Raw genomic sequence first — 22,739 nt, 5'->3', positions numbered from 1 at the left:
CCTGCCCCCAGAGGCATCAAATGCCTGTTGTTCTCGGATTCCCTGCCCTGCTGCCTTCCATATCCTTGACTGAAGCACGCGTTGAAGGCACAGTGACCACAGGAGAGGAACTGAATGGAGACCCCCACTCCTGTCCCCCTCCTCTCTTCTTCCTCCTGTCCCCAGACCCCTTCATCATTGAAAAACCCCAGCTCTTCAATGGCCTTGGGGGCTGGAGACAGCATTCCTCCCCTCTCCTCCCTGGTGCAAGCCCACAGCCCTGAGGACATACCTGGTCCATGGATGGGCATGGATGTGAGAATACCATGTGGTCCCCATGGCTTACACCAGGCTCTGCATCTAATTTGCTGTGTGCCTCGGACAAGGCCTCTCACCCTTGGACCTGTAGGTCTAGCTCCTGTACCCTGAGGAGGTGTGAATGGATGATCCCAGGGCCAGCATTCACTTCTCTGAGTTGATGACTAGCAGTTGGTTGACTAAATCCTCTAGCAGGAGCAGGTTTGTGTTTTTAGCCTCCTGAACAAGGAGAAGAGGGCGTCAGAGGATGAGATGGCTGGACGCATCACCAATGCAATGAACATGAACTTGAGCAAACTCTGGGAGATGGTGAAGGACAGGGAGGCTTTGGCGTGCTGCAGTCGATGGTGTCGCAAAGAGCTGGACACGACTGGGTGACTGAACAACAACAGCAAACATCCCTTACATCTTCCTACTCCTTCCATTTTCACCCACACCATTCATTTCATTCACAGCTGTCATCCTCCTTGCCTGGATCACTGCAATATTCCCCAGGCTTCCCTTCCTGACCTGCTCCAATTCATTCACTTAAAAAAAAAAAAAATTAGTGGGACTTCTCTGATGGTCCAGTGGCTAAGATTCCATGCTCCCAGTGCAGGGGTCCCAGGTTTGATCTGTGGTCAGGGAACTAGATCCCACATGTCACAACTAAGAGTTTGCATGCCGCAACTAAAAAAGACCCCAGGTACCACAAGCTGCCTGGCAAAGCCAAATAAATAAGTAAATTTTTTTTAATTAAATTAAAAAAAAAAACCAAACCTGATTGCGTCACTCACCCCCTACCAAAAAATCCCTTTTTAAATTTCCCATTATTTTTAAGCTACAGACCCAAATCCTTCCCAGGGCCCAGGAGGCCGTATGTGGTCTAAGATGGCCTCTCAGCCTTCTAATTACTAATTACCTTCTTCAAGGTCAGGGTCCATGCCTGGTTTTGCTCTTTAAACTATTTCCAGTTTGTGATTTCATCTTGAGTTCCACCAATAACATTAAAAACTGAATGAATGAATGCATACAAGTTAAAAGGAGGCCAGTGTCTCTCTGGGAGGTAAACGGAGAGCTCCCTTTGCCCCAGGCATGCCCTGTCAGTCTGATGCCTAAAGTTCCATTGGGGTTTTCCAGGTGGCTCAGTGGTAAAGAACCAGTGCAAGAGATGCAGGTTCGATCTCTGGGTCAGGAATATCCCCTGGAGAAGCAGGTGGCAACCCACTCCAGTATTCTTGCCTGGGAAATCCCAAGGACAGAGGAACCTGGAGAGCTACACAGTACACGGGGTCCCAAAAAAGTCAGACCCAACTGAACTACTAGACAACAACAGCAAAGTTCCATCAAAAACTAGACTAGATCCCTCCCAGGTCCCTTCCAACTCTACAGAGTCTTTGTTTCAAGAGACACTCATGCAGGCTCCCTTTTATTGGGCAGCTGCGACGTGAAAAGCACCTTGTTTGGGGTGGACCCTGAATGAGTCTGCACCCCAGCTGAGACACGTGGGATTTGGCAATGCCTCTGCTCAGCCAGTCACTGCCATGATCTTCATGGGACCAGGAGCCTCCTGAAAAACATTGGAGCTATCTGTCTTTCAGCCTTGAGATAACCATGTTACCAGCGGACACTGTTTCCCCAGGGGAAAAACTTGCTCAAGCCAAGGAGATAGTCAGCAGCACAGATGTCCCGGAGGGCTCAGCGATGCTTCCGCATCTGCAGGGGTGGCATCTGCAAGAGACCTCCTTCCTTGAGTCCTCCCACACCATAGGCATCACCAGGCAGCCACCCATCTTTCCTGGCCCACTGGAACTAGTCCTGTGGCCAAACGGTCAGGACCTTGTCAGATTGGCCAAGGCCATGGGGGCCCTGCTGGCACCAGCTCTGGGCTGGGAAGACAGGCTGGGGCTGAGGATTCAAAGTCAGAATCAGAAGAACCTGCCTGTGAATGAAAAGGGAATGGTGAAATCCGGAGAATCATGAACACATTTCCTGAGCACTTTGTGGAAGGAGATATCTTGTATGTGGGAATCTCTCTCTTCTTCATGATCCCACACAGGAGACAGCATGACTTTCTCCACCTTGATGATAGCCCCAGAGGGACAGACAGTCTCTGAAGCCAAGCTGGCTCTTTCCACCGCTTCTTGTGCCCACTCAGTCATGTCCGGCTCTTTGTGACCCTATGGACTGTAGCCGACCAGGCTCCTGTCCCTCCCGCTGCCCGGGGGGATCTTCTGGACCCAGGGATCAAACCTGCATCTCTTGTGTCTCCTGCATTGGCAGGTGGGTTCATAACCACTAATGCCTTTTCTGTTGCTTCTTGGTCCTAGATAAACATCCTAGGTTTATCCAAAGAATAAACTCATGAGCCAGCAGAGACGTCTCTTCTTGAAGCTGCGTGGTCACAGGCAGCCATATCTCCTTTCTGAGGTCCATTTCCCTCTTCTCTGCGATGTGCAGGACTTCCCTTCTCCAGGGCTGTTGAGGAAATTACATGATTCTCACACAAAGCTTGCACTCGACAGGTCACCAAGACACATCTGTTACCCACTCCCTTCCTTCTGGGCACCTTGACCCCTTTACAAACAGAGCCATCAGACAAGAGATGCTCTGCCAGGCCCTTTGGGTGCTGCTATTCACAGGTCTGTAAGAAAGACCCTGGGTCCACCCAGGACTGCTTGCTGCAAGGAAGCCTGACATGGGTCCTTGTGGACACAGAGGAGCCTTTATTCTGATGGACTCTTGATCTGCCACTCTGACTAAGCCCATTGGTGCGTGGGGGTGGGGAGGGGGATAAAGAGAAAAGTCTGAAGGAATGCTAGGGAAGGAAGAGAAGCCAAGTGTCTGGATTATGTGACCCCGGGCTGCAGCGCTAGGATGACTCTCAAAACATTCTCCTTTATGAGAAGCTGGAATGTGAGTCACACTCCGCGCTCCCCCAGGGTGGCTTTGCTGAGCAAGACTGCAAATTGTTCAGCTAATTAACTAGCGTTCTGAGCTCAGCCTCAGCCCAGAACCGGCCTGTGCCTCAGGTTGCTCCTGGGATGGATCCAAGGGGGCGTACTGCCCCCTGTAGGCAGGAGAGAGAGCTACGTGGAGAGGGAGATGCCCTGGAAAGGGAAAGGAGGCCCCCAGTCTTTCAACTGTGGCCAGGAGATAGTGAATAAAAGAGCAAGTGGCCCAGTGTTGTTCTGTGTACCAAGACCCATTCATCTGTAATGATTGGATTCTTAAAACAATCCTGTAAACACAGCAGAGCAAAGTTATTTTTTTTACTAAATAGAAAATAGAAGATCTTAACAAACCCATCACAAGCAAGGAAATCGAAACTGTAATCAGAAATCTTCCAGCAAACAAAAGCCCAGGACCAGATGGCTTCACAGCTGAATTCTACCAAAAATTTAGGGAAGAGCTAACACCTATCTTACTCAAACTCTTCCAGAAAATTGCAGAAGAAGGTAAACTTCCAAACTCATTCTATGAGGCCACCATCACCCTAATTCCAAAACCAGAGAAAGATGCCACAAAAAAAGAGAACTACAGGCCAATATCACTGATGAACATAGATGCAAAAATCCTTAACAAAATTCTAGCAAACAGAATCCAACAACATATTAAAAAAAATCATACACCATGACCAAGTGGGCTTTATCCCAGGAATGCAAGGATTCTTTAATATCTGCAAATCAATCAATGTGATACACCACATTAACAAATTGAAAGATAAAAACCATATGATTATCTCAATAGATGCAGAAAAAGCCTTTGACAAAATTCAACATCCATTTATGATTAAAACTCTCCAGAAAGCAGGAATAGAACGAACATACCTCAACATAATAAAAGCTATATATGACAAACCCACAGCAAGCATCACCCTCAATGGTGAAAAATTGAAAGCATTTCCCCTGAAATCAGGAACAAGACAAGGGTGCCCACTCTCACCACTACTATTCAACATAGTTTTGGAAGTGTTGGCCACAGCAATCAGGGCAGAAAAAGAAGTAAAAGGAATCCAGATAGGAAAAGAAGTGAAACTCTCTCTGTTTGCAGATGACATGATCCTCTACATAGAAAACCCTAAAGACTCTACCAGAAAATTACTAGAGCTAATCAATGAATACAGTAAAGTTGCAGGATATAAAATTAACACACAGAAATCTCTTGCATTCCTATACACTAACAATGAGAGAACAGAAAGAGAAATTAAGGAAACAATACCATTCACCATTGCAACAAAAAGAATAAAATACTTAGGAGTATATCTACCTAAAGAAACAAAAGACCTATACATAGAAAACTATAAAACACTGATGAAAGAAATCAAAGAGGACACAAACAGATGGAGAAATATACCGTGTTCATGGATTGGAAGAATCATTATTGTCAAAATGGCTATACTACCCAAAGCAATCTATGGATTCAATGCAATCCCTATCAAGCTACCAACGGTATTTTTCACAGAACTAGAACAAACAAGTTCACAGTTTGTATGGAAATACAAAAAACCTCGAATAGCCAAAGTAACCTTGAGAAAGAAGAATGGACGTGGAGGAATCAACCTGCCTGACTTCAGACTATACTACAAAGCCACAGTCATCAAGACAGTATGGTACGGGCACAAAGACAGAAATATAGATCAATGGAACAGAATAGAAAGCCCAGAGATAAATCCATGAACCTATGGTCACCTTATCTTCGACAAAGGAGGCAAGGATATACAATGGAAAAAAGACAACCTCTTTAACAAGTGGTGCTGGGAAAACTGGTCAACCACCTGTAAAAGAATGAAACTAGAACACTTTCTAACACCATACACAAAAATAAACTCAAAATGGATTAAAGATCTAAATGTAAGACCAGAAACTATAAAACTCCTAGAGGAGAACATAGGCAAAACACTCTCCGACATAAATCACAGCAGGATCCTCTATGACCCACATCCCAGACTTTTAGAAACAAAAGCAAAAATAAACAAATGGGACCTAATGAAACTTAAAAGCTTTTGCACAACAAAGGAAACTATAAGCAAGGTGAAAAGACAGCCCTCAGATTGGGAGAAAATAATAGCAAACGAAGCAACAGACAAAGGATTAATCTCAAAAATATACAAGCAACTCCTCCAGCTCAATTCCAGAAAAATAAATGACCCAATCAAAAATGGGCCAAAAAACTAAACAGACATTTCTCCAAAGAAGACATACAGATAGATAACAAACACATGAAAAGATGCTCAACATCACTCATTATCAGAGAAATGCAAATCAAAACCACAGTGAGGTACCATTACACGCCAGTCAGGATGGCTGCTATCCAAAAGTCTACAAGCAATAAATGCTGGAGAGGGTGTGGAGAAAAGGGAACCCTCTTACACTGTTGGTGGGAATGCAAACTAGTACAGCCACTATGGAAAACAGTGTGGAGATTCCTTAAAAAGCTGGAAATAGATCTGCCATATGACCCAGCAATACCACTTCTAGGCATACACACTGAGGAAACCAGATCTGAAAGAGACACATGCACCCCAATGTTCATCGCAGCACTGTTTATAATAGCCAGGACATGGAAGCAACCTAGATGCCCATCAGCAGACGAATGGATGAGGAAGCTGTGGGACATATACACCACGGAATATTACTCAGCCATTAAAAAGAATTCATGTGAATCAGTTCTAATGAGATGGATGAAACTGGAGCCCATTATACAGAGTGAAGTAAGCCAGAAAGATAAAGACCATTACAGTATACTAACACATATATATGGAATTTAGAAAGATGGTAACGATAACCCTATATGCAAAACAGAAAAAGAGACTCAGATGTATAGAACAGACTTGTGGACTCTGGGAGAAGGCGAGGGTGGGATGTTTCAAGAGAACAGCATCGAAACATGTATATCTAGGGTGAAACAGATCACCAGCCCAGGTTGGATGCATGAGACAAGTGCTCAGGCCTGGCGCACTGGAAAGACCCAGAGGGATGGGGTGGAGAGGGAGGTGGGAGGGGGGACCGGGATGGGGAATACATGTAAATCCATGGCTAATTCATTTCAATGTATGACAAAAACCACTGCAATGTTGTAAAGTAATTAGCCTCCAACTAATAAAAATAAATGGAGAAAAAAAAAATTAAATAAAATAAAAATAAAAAAAATAAAAGGGACTACTTGCTTGCAAAAAAAAATAAATAAATAAAAATAATAATAAAATAAAATAAAATGATGTTTATTCTACAAATGGAAATAATACATATTCAAATGAGACATTCTGCATACCCAATTAACAAGATTTAACGAGTTGTTTGATGTTTAGTTAAGTGTTGGCAAGAATGCAGAGAATCAAATATTCTTATACATGTTTTGTTGCTATCACCCAACATTTTAAATGTTTAAAAGTAAACTACTTTTACTTCTCGTCACATACTTGTGTCAGATACCACAAGAAATACTTCCTTACGCAGACAAAGATATCTACACAGTGCACATGGAGAATGGATCCTGGCGTGCTACAGTCTAGTGGGTCACAAAGAGTCAGATGCAACTGGAGCAACTGAGCATGCAGTGTAAGAACAAGAAAAATATGAACAGCCAAAATGTCTATTGATAAGGAAGAGATTAAATATATTTTAATTTAGTGTGTACTACAGACACACTAGGGAAGATTTGAGAGCCTTTAAAAAGTAGAAGACCTATAAAAATCTCTAAGACACTTTTAGTTATAAAACAATGTTTCTGAAAAATACAATCGTATAATAGTATTTATACAAAACATGACATTTGTAACTGCGTATAAGTGTAAGAAAATGCTTTTCACATTTGACTGTATATACTTTTGTATTGAGTTAATCTACAATACAGGGGCTTCCCTGATAGCTCTGTCAGTAAAGAAATCTGCCTGCCAAGTGAGAGACTTGAGCTCTATCTCTGGGTCAGAAAGATCCCCTGGAGAAGGAAATGGCAACCCACTTCAGCGTTCTTTCCTGGAGAATCCCATGGACAGAGGAGCCTGGAGGGCTACAGTCCATAGAGTCACAAAGAGTCAGACACAACTGAGAGACTAACGCTTTCACTTCACCAATCTTCAAAACAGAGGGGTGTATTTCTGTTTTACTTCTGTAGTAAATGTATTTTTTAGTTAATTTTTATTGAAGTAGACTTGATTTACCATATTGTGTTAGTTTCTGCTATATAGCAAAGTGAGTCAGTTACACACATGTCCTCTCTTCTAGAGTCTATTCCCAATAGGTCATTACAGAATATTCCATAGGAAGACACTGAAGCTTAAACACTGTGCAGTCTGCATGGCTCCGGAGTCTGGGTAGGGAGGCGTCAAGGCAGGCTGGCAGCTCCTCGGGCGGGCACCATCCCCACTCCACCACACTGCCTTCTGGGGACTTTACTATCTGTGAATCAGAGGTTATGGGTAGATTGTGAGGATTCTTCCTGAGGTTTTTACAGAGCTATCATCAGCCTATGTTGTCTTATTAACACATCCCTGGAAACAATGGGAAGAACCAGATGAATCATGAGGTAGAGTTCATTACACTGAGTTCACACCACTGTCTGCAGGGAGATGGCTGCAAACCCACTTCCCAAAGGGGCTGGTCAGCCAGCTAACAGACACAGGCCTCTTCCTTCGGAGAAGGAAGGATGAAGTAAAAGGAGAAGTAAGATGCTATGTAAGTAAGATAGAAATGTTACTTTTGTGTACCTATTCTCCATCATTTTTTGTAGCTGCCCTTCCTCCAGTCTGCCTTGCTGGGAGGAGAACCAGGACCAGTGTAGCAGGAACACAAGAAAATCAAATAGTCAATATTCAGTTTGTTGCCCTCCTAAACTGTCTCAAAACTCACATATCAGACAGTAATGAGAAAAGACAAAAAGCTGATTTTCAAGAGTCCAGTCCTGCTAAGACAATTCAGGCCTCTAAAGAGGACTTCCCTGAGGGATAACTTTCTTCCCATAACAACAGATTAGAGAGAAGAAAGAGGCCGGTCTAGATCCAGGGAGAACAGATGAGCATCAGCACTTGGACTACAAGGAAGGAGGAGGGGGGCTAGGGGAGAAGGTCACAAAGGGTCAGTATTGAACCTTCCACCCAGCACCGGGGAGCCACTGATCAGACATCACCTGGGTTGAAAAGCTAAGCCAGCTGCTGTTTTCACTGCTGACATGTGAGGTCCACCCAGGGGCAGCGGTGCCCATGCTGCATGCAGACTTGATTCCACCAATCCACGGGGGCTTTGCAGCTCCCCACCCAGACTGTCCCAACCCCCAAGCATCTTTCCCCACTCTCACCAGTTCCTTGAGACAAAGGATACATCCTTGATGCCCAGAGGGCAGAGATGGGGTACAATGGAAAGCTCCCCAGCTCTTGCATGTGGTGAGACTGGACTGCAGTGACCTTCATCTCTGCCACTTTATGGTAACATTTTACCCACTCCAGAGTGGAAGTCGTGATGGCTAGGTCCCAGTTTGCTCATCTATAAAATGAAATTCAGTGATCAGATTATGTTATGTTCAGTTTGACATGTTCAGGCTATGCCATTGCCCAGTACCTGCTACATGGACACTCCAAGGAGACTGGTCCTGCCCACTGTCTTTCTAGGGGCCAAGGGACCCATTCAGACCATAGGAACTAAAGTCACAGTCCAGGACTGGCTAAACTTGGGGCAACAGATCAAAGATCAGAGTAGCAAGGGCTTGCCAATCTCTCTCTGGGCTCTCCCTCCCTTCCTGGTGGCTGGCAGGAAGTGGCAGGGAGAGGCTGCCCTTTGTGCTTTTTGTTCACATCATCTCAGATGCCCTTGGCAACATTCTGCAATAAGGTTATAAATGCAAGCTGAATAAATCTTTCCTCAGAATAGGAGTCCCAAGGATAAACGATAGCAGAATGTGTGAACCACTCTTAACTTGGAGATAACTAGCAAGGTGCCTGTACATACATGGGGCTTCCCAGGTGGCACCAGTGGTAAAGAATCTGCCTCCCAATGCAGAAGATGCAAGAGATGTGAGTTCGATCCCTGGGTCTGGAAGATCCCCTGGAGGAAGGCATGGCCACCCACTCCAGTATTCTTGCCTGGAGAATCCCTTGGACAGAGAAGCCTAGTGGGCTATAGTCTATAGGGTTGCAAAGAAACAGACACAACTAAGAGACTGTGCCCTATATTATAGTGCATTCAGGCTTCTCACAGTGTCCTGGAAAATCTCTCTCTCTCTCTCTCTCTCTCTCTCTCTCTCTCTCTCTCTCTCTCTCTCTCTCTCTCGCGCGCGCACACACACACACACACACACACACACACACACACACACACAGAGCCAGGTGCTGGTTGGGGAATCACAGAGGGTAAAGTGAGTTGACATGGCCTTCCAAGGATCCCAAAGCCCACTAAATGGTCACACCTGCTCTTTCACTGGCCCTCAATACATCTATGAGGAGCAGATAAGGAAGCAAAGGCTTGGAACCAGGAGCCGGCCCAACACATGGATGATTCAGGAAGACACTGTTGAGCTTATTAACAGGAAAAGTCATTCAGGTATTTTGCAAGTTTGATGTGAAGTTCTGTGATTCCACTTGCCTTTATCTCTGACGCTTTGTGTGTGTGTGTGTCTGTTTCTGCCTGCTTTTACTAAATGCCAGTAAAATTACAGAACACAGAGGCTTCATTTCTAAACTCATTCTCTCAGGGCCAATACTGTCTGAAGTAAATGATAAAGAACAAATGAATGCACAGAAAAAAACTGGATTTGTCAGGAAGATCTCTGGTATGTTTGCATTCTTAGCTTCCAGCCTTTGACAGTGTTGGTGCTTTGCAGACACAAGTGTGTGCTCACATACACTCACACTCATGCACACACTCAGCACATCTGTACTGAGCTATATGTGTCCCTGTCTTAGGCACTTTCTTTCCTGCAGAACAACCTTGCCTTCTCTCCCGGCTGATTATCCTTTATGATTAATGAATGGCTTGAAGGCCCATAGATTCCACAGATGGGCCTTTGATAGCGCTGCCCTCAGGATGAGCTTTAGAGCACACAGATTGGAAAGTGCCCAAACATGTCTGCGGGGAAGCATGGTGCCCAATGCATCCTCCAGAACCAGGGGACTAGGATGCCAGCCATCCAGCTCACCAGCTGTGTGACCTGAGACAAGCACCTTAACCTCTCTGAACCTCAGTCTCTTCCTTTGTAGCTGGTGATAATGACAGCACCTGATTCCTAGAGTTGGTGCGGGGGTTAACTGGTCACAACAGATCAGGGTTTAGAGCAGCATCTTTCCCATCGTAAGGCAGGAATTCCAGACCTTTCTCCTGCAGGTTCAGAACCCCAGGACCTACAAACCCACCAGCAGCCACAATCCAGACTGAATCCGGAGCCTTCAGTTATCTGAGTCTTTCATTTCTTTGTAGTTGGGCCCCTGGGAGCTGGTTCCTTTTTAGTTTTTTAACTAAAACCTCCCCATTGGGCCCATGAACCTTGCCTTTGGACCCCTGCTCATCAGGCTCAGCCTTGACTCCATATCTGCCCTGTTCAGGGGTCCACCCGTCTCCGCCCTGGTTCAGCAGCTGTTTCTCCAAAATAATTCCCCATCTGCCAAACTAGGCACACAAATCCAGTTCTGAGGCTCCTGTGGCCTCACTCAACCCACTAGGTGCAGAAAGAAGTAAACCAGAGCAACCTTTGAAACAGTTCAGAGACTAACCATACTACACGGTTTGAACTCCACTGGGCAGAGTTTTAGAAACAGTGGCCCCTGGAGAAAAGCAAATTCTCATTGTGCCAAGAGGGGGGAAATAATCCCACTCACCCCATATGCATCACGCACATGGCCCATTTGAGCATGTGGAGACTCACAAACACATGATGGGCTGTGGGAACTGGGCGCCCCCCACAGGATATGCTCTGGGTCTCACCCTGGTGCCCCGGCCACAGGGCTAGTCAGCTTGGTACTTGTGACTGTCAATACCAGAGACACCCTAAAACTACTGCAACTTTTTAAAAAGATGAGCCTATTTCTATTTTGCTTTTAAAATCTTTACTGGCTTTCAACTTTTTGTTGTTGTTTTAAATTTCATGTGGACCATTTTAAAAGCCTATATTGAATTTGTCACAATATTGTTTCTGTTTTCCGTTTGGTATTGGGGCCAAAACCATGTGGGATCTTAGCTCCCCAGCCAGGAATAGAATCCACATCCCCTGCATTGGAAGATGAAGTCTTAACCACTGGACTGCCAGGGAAATCCCTCAGCTTTTTAAAACACATTAGTCTTTGTTGTTGTTGTTGCTCAATTGCTCAATAGGGTCCAACTCTTTGTGACCCCGTGGACTGCAGCACACTAGGCTTCCCTTCACCATCTCCTGGAGCTTGCTCAAAGTCATGTCCATTGAGTCGGTAATGCCATCCAATCATCTCCTCCGCTGTCGTCCCCTTCTCCTCCTGCCTTCTATCTTTCCCAGCATCAGAGTCTTTTCCAGTGAGTTGGCTCTTCACATGAGATGGCCAAACAAAGTATTGGAGCGTCATCTTCAGCATCAGTCTTTCCAATGAATACTCATGGTTGACTTCCTTTACCATTCACTCGTTTGATCTCCTTGCAGTCCAATCGACTCTCAAGAGTCTTCTCCGACACCACAGTTTGCAAGCATCAATTCTTCAGTGCTCTTAATAACAAAAATATCACTAACAAAAATAATAATAACTAGAAATCATTGAAACCTACATGTCCAGCACTGTGCTGAGAATTTATCTCACCTTGTTTGCTGTTTTATGACACATATTAAGCAGGTAGTATTGCCAACCCACTGTACAGAGGAGGAAGCTGAGACCTGGAAATACATACACTGCTGGCTAGTGGCAAAGGAGACAAGGCCACTTCCTTCTCCCAGACTGATTTTTCTGGATGGTCAGTTGTCAGCAGGGTCTCCTTGTCTCTGATACACTGTCCTCTGCTTCTCAGGGATATGCCTGGAACCACAGATTCACTGGCCCACTGGGTAGAGGTTAGACTCAGTCGGTGAGCACAGGAGCTAGGTTCTGATGCAGAAGCGGAGACATGGCGTGTGTCTTGTCCTGTAACTGCCTTCATGGGCACCACTCTGCCTCCTCCGGCTTCTCCTGAGAATTGCCCTCTGGGTGCCCCAAGTCGGTGACACCCACAGGCAGGCAGCTCTCAGCTCTCCCAGTGTCCTGACCACACCTGTTTCGGGATGCAGGCTCCAGGGTCACTGGTGATGATGGGCTGGGTATCTGTCCTGGATGCCCTAAGGTAGTCTTATTGACCTCCACTCCCCAAGTCTCTCCCATGATTTGAAAAGCCCCCAATTGCCCATAGCAAGCTCTCTCTGCTCCAAATGCCTCCAGCGGTTCGGTTCTGCTTCCCTCAGCAAAGTCCCTCAGCAGAAGTTCACAGGATCCCAGGCACTGCTGATTGGCAGGCCATCCATGCTCCTCTCCACACACCCTCTGCAGGAGCTGTCTGCTCACACCAGGCTCCTCCCTGCTGCCCACACTGTGCTCCCCACCTGCAGGCTTCTCACTCATTTCTCCAGCGAGCCTTTCCTGACCTCAGCCTGATCTGACCGGTAGGCCTCCTGGTTTCACGCCCCGTACTTCCCACGCATCCATCCTCCTGCTTGATGTCAAACTCTATAAACACAGCAGTGATGTCTGTTTTGCACACCATTATACCGGCACAGGGTTTATAAATATATTTGCATTAATGAATAAGTAAATAAACGTTGAAAAGTCTTTGAAGTTATGAAGCCATAGATATCGGGAAAGAGATAAGAGAATATGTGTCTCTCAACACACTGTTTGATCAAGAATGCATATCGGCACTGGCTCTGATCTGGGTGGGCTCCAGGAGGTGAAAGGTGAGTCCAGCAGGTGTTCAGATCCAAGAGGGGTAAATGCCAGTTGGTCTCTGTGAGGTTGCATTCTGTTAATGCAGTTAATGACCAGTGGCATCTGCGTCCCTTTGTCCTCTAGGGTCTGTCCTTGTGCCTGGAGAAAAGGCAGTGACAGGAAGGAGCCCACTCCCAGACATCAGGAAGACTGACTCTGCACTCAGCAGATGACTCACGTAAGTTCCAAAACTTTCAACAAGAAGAGCCAACTGATATCAGTTCCTTGAACAGACTGCATAAAGAATGAGTTTACAGCACTTAACCGTTTTTCTATATTTCATCAACGTCTAGTAAAGCAAACTTTTTTTTTACTAAGCACAGTAACTGTTCCACCTTGTCATCACCATGAGCGTGAAGAAACGGAGCCTGAGAACCACTGGTCGGCCAAGCCCACGTGAGGCTGTAGCCAGACTTTAGCCGTGAAAGCCGTAAACGCGTTTTTAAACCCCATTCCATTCTGTAGGAGTTAGGCTGGAGAGTGACGGGAAATCCAGCTTTCCACACCACGTGTCCTCCGTGGTTGGCCTCAGGCAGCTGCCTCTCAGCTCACACCCTGGCCCAGGGGCTCTGTAAACTGCTGTCCTCAGGGCAGTGGCTCTGGGGCTTCCTCTCAGCCATCCAGGAAGCAAGGTTGTGAGGCAACAAAGCTTAAAGCTAAGAAATCACCAGGAGTGAACTCAAAAGCAGTGACAAAATAGGAGCCAAGAACAAGATCAAGAGAAAGGAGCCACAGCGGGGAGAAGCCACCGTGTTTCTTCAAATAATACTGGACCTCTTCTGCCCTCTAGTGGACACTAGCCACATCACACCCTCTGCTGAGAGCACAGAAGCCTAGAGCTGCCTGAAACTGGGACCTGCCGAGGAGAAAACACGTCTCAACCCATTCTCAGTTGAGTTCAGTTCAGTCGCTCAGTGGTGTCCGACTCTTTGAGAACCCATGAATGGCAGCACGCCAGGCCTCCTTGTCCATCACCAACTCCCGGAGATGACTCAAACTCATGTCCATCGAGTCGGTGATGCCATCCAGCCATCTCATCCTCTGCCATACCCTTCTCCTCCTGCCCCCCAATCCCTCCCAGCATCAGGGCCTTTTCTAATGAGTCTACTCTTCGCATGAGGTGGCCAAAGTATTGGAGTTTCAGCTTCAACATCAGCCCTTCCAATGAACACCCAGGACTGATCTCCTTTAGGATGGACTGGTTGGATCTCCTTGCAGTCCAAGGGACTCTCAAGAGTCTTCTGCAACATCACAGATCAAAAGCATCAATTCTTCAGTGTTCAGCTTTCTTTATAGTCCAACTCTCACATCCGTACATGACCACAGGAAAAACCATAGCCTTGACTAGACGGACCTTTGTTGGCAAAGTAATGTTTCTGCTTTTTAATATGCTATCTAGGTTGGTCATAACTTTCCTTCCAAGGAGTAAGTGTCTTTTAATTTCATGGCTGCAATCACCATCTGCAGTGATTTTGGAGCCCAAAAAAATAAAGTCTGACACTGTTTCCACTGTTTCCCCATCTATTTCCCATGAAGTGATGGGACCAGATGCCATGATCTTAGTTTTCTGAATGTTGAGCTTTAAGCCAAATTTTCACACTCCTGTTTCACTTTCATCAAGAGGCTTTTTAGTTCGTCTTCACTTTCTGCCATAAGGGTGGTGTCATCTGCATATCTGAGGTTATTGATATTTCTCCTGACAATCTTGATTCCAGCTTGTGCTTCTTCCAGCCCAGCGTTTCTCATGATGTACTCTGCATATAAGTTAAATAAGCAGGGTCACATTATACAGCCTTGACGTCCTCCTTTTCCTATTTGGAACCAGTCTGTTGTTCCATGTCCAGTTCTAACTGTTGCTTCCTGACCTGCATATAAGTTTCTCAAGAGGCAGGTCATTCTAAAAAGCCAGTATTATGCAGACAGGGACATTTTAAGAAAAGAAAACTAAATCACAGCAGGATCCTCTATGACCCACATCCCAGAATTTTAGAAACAAAAGCAAAAATAAACAAATGGGACCTAATGAAACTTAAAAGCTTTTGCACAACAAAGGAAACTATAAGCAAGGTGAAAAGACAGCCCTCAGATTGGGAGAAAATAATAGCAAATGAAGCAACAGACAAAGGATTAATCTCAAAAATATACAAGCAACTCCTCCAGCTCAACTCCAGAAAAATAAATGACCCAATCAAAAAATGGGCCAAAGAACTAAACAGACATTTCTCCAAGGAAGACATACAGATGGCACAAAAACACATGAAAAGATGCTCAACATCACTCATTATCAGAGAAATGCAAATCAAAACCACAATGAGGTACCATTACATGCCAGTCAGGATGGCTGCTATCCAAAAGTCTACAAGCAATAAATGCTGGAGAGGCTGTGGAGAAAAGGGAACCCTCTTACACTGTTGGTGGGAATGCAAACTAGTACAGCCGCTATGGAAAACAGTGTGGAGATTTCTTAAAAAGCTGGAAATAGAACTGCCATATGACCCAGCAATCCCACTTCTGGGCATACACACAGAGGAAACCAGATCTGAAAGAGACACATGCACCCCAATGTTCATCGCAGCTCTGTTTATAATAGCCAGGACATGGAAGCAACCTAGATGCCCATCAGCAGACGAATGGATGAGGAAGCTGTGGGACATATACACCATGGAATATTACTCAGCCATTAAAAAGAATTCATTTGAATCACTTCTAATGAGATGGATGAAACTGGAGCCCATTATACAGAGCGAAGTAAGCCAGAAAGATAAAGACCATTACAGTATACTAACACATATATATGGAATTTAGAAAGATGGTAACGATAACCCTATATGCAAAACAGAAAAAGAGACTCAGATGTATAGAACAGACTTGTGGACTCTGGGAGAAGGTGAGGGTGGGATGTTTCAAGAGAACAGCATCGAAACATGTATATTATCTAGGGTGAAACAGATCACCAGCCCAGGTTGGGTGCATGAGACAAGTGCTCGGGTCTGGTGCACTGGGAAGACCCAGAGGGATCGGGTGGAGAGGGAGGTGGGAGGGGGGACTGGGATGGGGAATACATGTAAATCCATGGCTAATTCATTTCAATGTATGACAAAAACCACTGCAATGATGTAAAGTAATTAGCCTCCAACTAATAAAAATAAATGGAAAAAAATAAAATAAAAATGGTACAATAAAAAAAAAAGAAAAGAAAACTACAAACCAATGATATCCTTATGAATACAAAAGAGAAAGATAATAAAATGAAAGAAAAAAATAATTTTAAGTCAAACAACACTTTAATGAATCAAATCCGTTAAAATCCATAAAAAGATAATCCGTCCTGACCAAGTGAAGTATATTCCAGGAATGCAAGGTTAGTTTATGATTTAAAAAGCCAATCCATATAATTCACCATATTTTTAAATTTAATTTCAAAAAAAATAAGCATCTCAATAGATGTGGTAAAATCATTTTCAAAAGTCCAACTTCCATTCCTCATAACTCCTCTAAGAAAACCAGAAACAGAAGGAACTTCCTCAATCCATAGAGGATCTCTCTGATAAACCTACTGTTCGTATTACAATTAGTGGTGGAAGTCTCAATGTTTTCCCTCTAAGATCAAGATCAAGACAAGAATGTCTGTTCTTATAACTTCTCATTTCTTTGGAGGTTCTAGTAAATGCAGCAAGGTAAGAGAAATAAATTACATTTCAATAAATCCAGGATTAACCAGAGAACAGTATACCTAAACTCCCAGTCGACTGTAATGTCTTTCTAGTTTACCTCCACTGTTAGAAGCAACAAGCTAAAAGTGTAATAGCTCCCACTCACCCTGAAAGCCAACCATAAGCTTGACATAAATTGGCACTTTGGATATGCTACCTAGAAGCTTCATTAAAGCCACAGAAGGAAAAAAATAACCTTAGTAACCTTGTTTCACTGATGAGGAAAATGTGACTCACATATGTTAAGTGACTTGCCTGAGGTGTTTAGTGAATAGTAATGGTGGGGATTCCAATTTATATCCATCTGGTTTTAAAGTCCTCACTGAAAGCTAGAATTTTTTTTTCAATAAAGAAGCTTCCAAGGAATGACCCAAAATCAAATGGTTTCTGCCAAATCTACCCACAAAAGTTTAAGTTTCTAGTTAATATTTTAAATCCTGGATCGCTATTAAATTCCATGCCTGTAGTAACTCCTGCCTAATAAAAAGGCTGTCCCAAGTCTTACAGTGAGGAAGACTGCCACCGAGTTTGGGCTAAGAGAGAAAGACTGCACAGTGGATTCTAACGCAGTTTGTGTTGGTTGGGATTCTCCAGAGAAATAGAACCGATAGGCTGGACAAAGAGAGAAAATGAGAGAGAGGAAGAGAAGGGAAGGGAAAGGGGCAGAGGAGGGGAGGAGAGAAGGGGTTTTTAAGCAATTGGTTCACATGATTGTGGGTGCTGTCAGGTTCGAAATTTACAAGGCAGGCTGGCAGAGGAGAAATTCTGGCAGGAGTTCATGCTGCAGTTGAGCTCCAGAGGCAGAATTCCTTCCTACCCAGGGGACATGCATGCTGTGTGCCATGTCACTTCAGTCTTGTCCAACTCTTTGTGACCCCATGGACTGTAGCCCACTAGGATCTTCTGTCCATGGGATTCTCCAGATGTGAATACTGGAATGGGCTGCCATTCCCTTCTCCAGGGGATCTTCCCAACCCAGGGATTGAACCCACATCTCTTGAGTCTCCTGCATTGGCAGGAGGGTTCTTCACCACTGGCACCACCTGGGAAGCCTGGGGGACGTAAGCCCTTCAAGTGATTGGATGAGACCCACACACATTATGAAGAGTGTAGAAAGTGAAGAGGAACTGAAGAGCCTCTAGGTGAAAGTGAAAGAGGAGAGTGAAAAGGCTGGCTTGAAATTCTACATTCAAAAAACTAAGATCATGGCATCAGGTCCCATCACTTCATGGCAAATAGAAGGGAATAAAGTGAAAGCAGTGACAGATTTTCTTGGGCTCCAAAATCACTGCAGATGGTGACTGTAGCCATGAAATTCAAAGACATTTGCTCCTTGGAGGAAAAGTTATGACAAACCTAAACAGCATATTAAAAGCAGAGACATCACTTTGCCAACAAAGGTCCATATAGTCAAAGCTATGGTTTTTCTAGTAGCCAAGTACAGATGTGAGAGTTGGACCATAAAGAAGGCAAAGAGCCAAAGAACTGATGCTTTGAAACTGTGGTGCTGGGGAAGACTCTTGAGAGTCCCTTGGACAGCAAGGAGAGCAAACCAGTCAATCCTAAATGAAATCAACCCTGAATATTCACTGGGAGGACTGATCCTGAAGCCAAACTTTGACCACCTGATGTGAAGAGCCAACTCACTAGAAAAGACAGATACTGGGAAGGATTGGAGGCAAAAGGAGAAGGGGGTGGCAGAGGATGAGATGGTTAGATGGTATCACTAACTTAATGGATATTAATCTGAGCAAACTCTGGGAGAGAGTGGGGGACAAGAAGCTGGTGTTCTACAGCCCACGGGGTCACAAAGAGTCAGACTCAACTTAGCGACTGAACAACAGTCTTATCTACCCGAAGTCTACTGATTAAGATAACTTTCACAGCAAAATCTAGATTCATTTTTAACCAAACAACTAAGTACCATGGCTCGGCCAAGTTGCCACATAAAAGTAACTATCACAGTTATTATCAGAAAGACAGTGTGCTGTAGAGAAGTGGGTCTCAAACTTTAGCCTGCTTGGGAATCACTTGACAGGCTTGTGAAAACACAAACCTAATAACACTTCCACTCAAGTTTTTACATCTGTTGAATCTGTTCAAGACAGACATTCAGACAGCGCAGCTGGAGGGGGAAATGGGCTGCTCTGTAAAGTAGAAAATTCCTCATGAGTTGGGGGAGTCCAAGCTGCAGGACTTTTGGTAGGAATTTCATAGAGAGGATTCAGGGAGCAGCTAAGACACTCTCTTCACTCTGTGAAGTTCTAGGAAACCCTGAATTCCATCCCAGATTCCTGGCATGAAGCTTAAAAGGAAGAAACAAACTTTAAAGAGATAGAAGGTGCCATTGTTAGTATAATCATTATGAACATCCATTATAAAAATAATACTCATTGTGCTTATGCATCTTTCATGCAGAAATCCAAAACCAGGTCATTAAAGTAAGGTCTCAGTAAGTAAGTGAACAAACAAAAAAACAAATAAAAATCTACACCTTCAGCAAAACTGTTCCAACTTGTTTAATCTGGAACTGAATGTCACATTTAATTCTGCCAAGCCTTGGCAGGGCCCCAGGCAGGGAACTGCTTGCATTCCACCAAGAAAAGCTGCTTTGGGTGCTAAGGAACCAGTAGTCTTGGTGGCTGGTGGTTTAGTTTCTATGTTGTGTGCAACTGTTTTGAGCCCATGAACTGTAGCCCACCAGGTTCCTCTGTCCATGGGATTTCCCAAGCAAGCATACTAGAGTGCGTAGCCATTTCCTTCGCCAGGGCATCTTCCTCACCCAGGGATCAAACCCAGGCCTCCTGCATTGCAGGCAGATTCTTTACTGGCTGAGCCACCAAGGAAGCCCCGTCTTAGCGGGTTCTGACTAGGGTGGCTAGAAGGCAGTGTTCTTTTGGGTGGGCTCATACGCATAAGTATAATAAGGGTCACTGGCATAGTCTCAAAGGCAGCTCCCCACCCCCACTCTCAACCTGGCCCCCACTTGTCCCTCAGCCAGTGTTACTGCTGGAAACATGGCCAGCTTATTCAGCAAAACAGAACTACATGCCTTCCCCATGAAGCTATAATTCCCATTGTATCCAATGATCAAAGACTCAAAAATCAACTCTAAGATTCAGACTAACTCTCTTTCTGGTGATTAATGAATGGACATGGCCTTAAACTTGGAGGCAGAAGATCCAAGTTTAAGAACAGGCTCGGCTCTTGGAGGAATCTGTGATTTGGAGAGGTCAAATCACCCATTTGAACCTTTATTTCTTCATCAGGAAATAGGACTGACATTCCTGTCCCTGTGTGCCCCACAGGGGGCTTTGCAGGGGGTTATTAAGATGGAACTTCTCACACTGTTCAATACGCATAGGACGTGTGATCCAAAGAAATCTCAGACTCAACTGGCATGGATGATGTAATATGTCACAAAGGTAAAAATATGGCATAAAGTGTTCATAACCATTCCTCTATCTCACTTACAGTGGTCTAGTGAATGGGGAAAGAAAGGATCCTGAATTGTTGTCTAGGGTCGGGGACACAGAGAGACCCTGCAGGCTGGGGGAGTCATCCCTGACCCAGAGGGGCTGTGTGTTCCACCAGTCCGCACCGTGGCAGCATCTCCAGGGACACAGAGGTCATCGTTTGTATCCTATTTTCACCCACATTTTGTCCACCCCGTGTGTGGAGGGAGTTCTGCCTGGTTGGTTGTCTTGCTCTTGTTTTTGAACATCTACTTACATTAAGGGAGTGCTTGATCAAGTAACTTCAAGGACCTGTGACGTGGTCTTGCTGTTTGTTGTTGTTGCTGCTGCTGCTTCTGCTGCTGTTGCCCTGCCCACTGCAGGTCATGGTCATCTTCCAGGTGGAAAGGCTTTGCTCAAATTGCCACCCCCAGTGAGTGCATGACCACCAGGGTGACTGCTCCTGGCTCTAGTCCCCAGAGCTTCAGCTCTCCTGCAGGGAAAGGAGACCCTCCCCAGCTGCGGGAATGCTCATGCCCTGTGTCTTCAAGTCTAGGTTCATTTTTATATTCAAGGACATACGAAAATTCGGTCCTCAGAAAGGATCACTCCAAAAGAAAGAAAAGCATACAATTCCCTGATTAATCAGAGCAATAGTCAAAGAATTCACTGAAACCCCAGTGAGGCCTGATTTATGAATTATAGGAGAAAAGTCATCTATCTGACCATGAGAAACAAAGTAACTGGGGAATGCTGGAGTGCTTGTTTGGGCTGGGCCAAGAAGCAGAAAATATCTAAATGAAAACTCACAACCATCTGAACTTGGCGTTTCTAATGGATCTAATGATTCGTTTATATTCAAGCCACTGACTCCTAATTAGGAAACAAGCAGCGAATTCCAGGGAAGGAGGTCCCTTGTCTTTTAGAATGGTTCAAGGATTTCCAGATGGCATACTGAAAGGTATGAGAGTGGAAGCAGGCCTGGGGACGGGAGAAAACAAGTGTGCTTGGAAGGCAAAATAAGATGCCCCACAGCAAGGTTTGAGTTCCTAGCAGCAGCAGAAAAACAAAACAAGCCCTTGTGATCCTGCTGGGTTGAGAAAACAGCCAGGTCACAGGACCCACTCCTGCAAGCCCTGGAGCAATCAACAGCTGGAAAATGTACTGAAACTTGGGAGGGAGCAGCCTGGTGACATTGAAAGGCCAGCTTGGCGGAGTTAGGGATGCCCCCACCATTTTCCATGTTGCGCACTTAACTGCAGAGAAGGAACATCTGAGAAGGAGCCCGGGTGCATCTGAGTGGGGTAGGGATAGCTGCCTTTGTGCAGTGCACCCCTGCCTAGCACAAACACCCCTTAACCAAGAAGTCACGCTGTTCGCCTCCCTGGGTCTCAGGTAGGCTGCAGGTGAGGCTGCAGGTGAGATGCAGAGGAGAGCACATGGGCTGTGGGAGCAGACACCCTGCATCCAGATTCCAGATCCCAGGGGCGCCACTGTGTGGTGCTGATGATGGCTCTTGATCTCTAAATCTGATCGCTCTCCTCTGTGAGGAGGTCAGGGGACACCCACCTTGCCGAGGACCAACGACAGCCTCATGCTCCAAGACTTAGCTGTTTGCATCCTCTCCTGTCCCTGGTTACTCTCTCAGCTGATCTCGGGGTCCTGCTTCCCTGTGGGCACTGAGGACAGGGCTGTGACTCACCTCCTGCCCTACTTATGCCCAGCATGGCCTCCGGCAGGTGGCCTTAGACAATCTCTTCCTAACCACCCCTGAGGCCCCAAATACCCCACCCAGAGCTCCAGAGGCCCATTTCTGCAGCTCAAGGAATTTCCCCAGGAGCCACCTCCCAGCCTCAAATCTCTGACACCTGGCTGGTTTCCTGGGTTCTGACCCCTGTCTCAAGTCTCGGAGATCCTCTTTTCTCCACTCTCCTCCCCCTATTCCCTTTCTTTTGCATTTATCTTTTTGCCTTCTTTGTCTCCCCTCTCTCTTCCCTGTCCTTCCTCCGTCCCTCCCTCTTCCTCCCTGCCTCCCTTCTTCTTCTTCTTCGAAGTGATGACTGATTTGCATGGCCCTCTGAGCTTTGATTTTATTTTACTCCCAAAGATACACTCATCACCTCATTCTTTACTCCCAGATCCTTCTCTCAGGGCCCTGGGTGCCTTCAGCCATGCTCCACTCCCTCCCCCAGACACTCTCTGAAAGTTGGCAACTGTGGTGAACATTTGATTTGCAAAAGTAAAGTAGAGAGCAGTGATTAATTCTCTCCATTGAGACCCTGGACATCTGCCTGCTCCAGGCCTGCTCCGCGAGCCCTCCCTTCCATCCCATGGGCAAACCCACACCCCTCCTATGCATCTTCTTCTGTTTAAGTTACTAGAATAGGTCTCTGT

The 22,739-nt window shown here is 45.4% G+C and overlaps 2 long non-coding RNA genes across 6 annotated transcripts in view; both read right to left on the bottom strand.

The window, feature by feature from the left end:
• Positions 1 to 22,739, bottom strand: part of LOC139036015 (uncharacterized) — a 168,462-nt gene that overhangs the window by 133,886 nt on the left and 11,837 nt on the right. The gene's annotated exons all lie outside the window — the stretch shown is intronic.
• On the bottom strand, positions 1,007 to 21,833 carry LOC110140484 (uncharacterized). 3 transcript variants are annotated; one of them, XR_011488698.1, is made up of 4 exons: positions 20,623 to 21,833; positions 8,572 to 8,756; positions 7,439 to 7,676; positions 1,007 to 2,754 (listed from the first exon to the last, which is right to left on the bottom strand). It is a non-coding gene; the product is annotated as an uncharacterized lncRNA (long non-coding RNA). The 3 variants fall into 3 exon arrangements; XR_011488699.1 differs by lacking the exon at positions 1,007 to 2,754 and adding an exon at positions 7,985 to 8,031 and having other exon boundaries at positions 6,484 to 7,676; XR_011488697.1 differs by lacking the exon at positions 1,007 to 2,754 and having other exon boundaries at positions 6,484 to 7,676.

This window comes from Odocoileus virginianus, chromosome 7 (genome assembly GCF_023699985.2).
Source record: "Odocoileus virginianus isolate 20LAN1187 ecotype Illinois chromosome 7, Ovbor_1.2, whole genome shotgun sequence".
Lineage (NCBI taxonomy): Eukaryota > Metazoa > Chordata > Mammalia > Artiodactyla > Cervidae > Odocoileus > Odocoileus virginianus.
The sequence above is the reverse complement of the archived record's forward strand: the minus strand, read 5'-3'. Positions and strand labels throughout refer to the sequence as shown.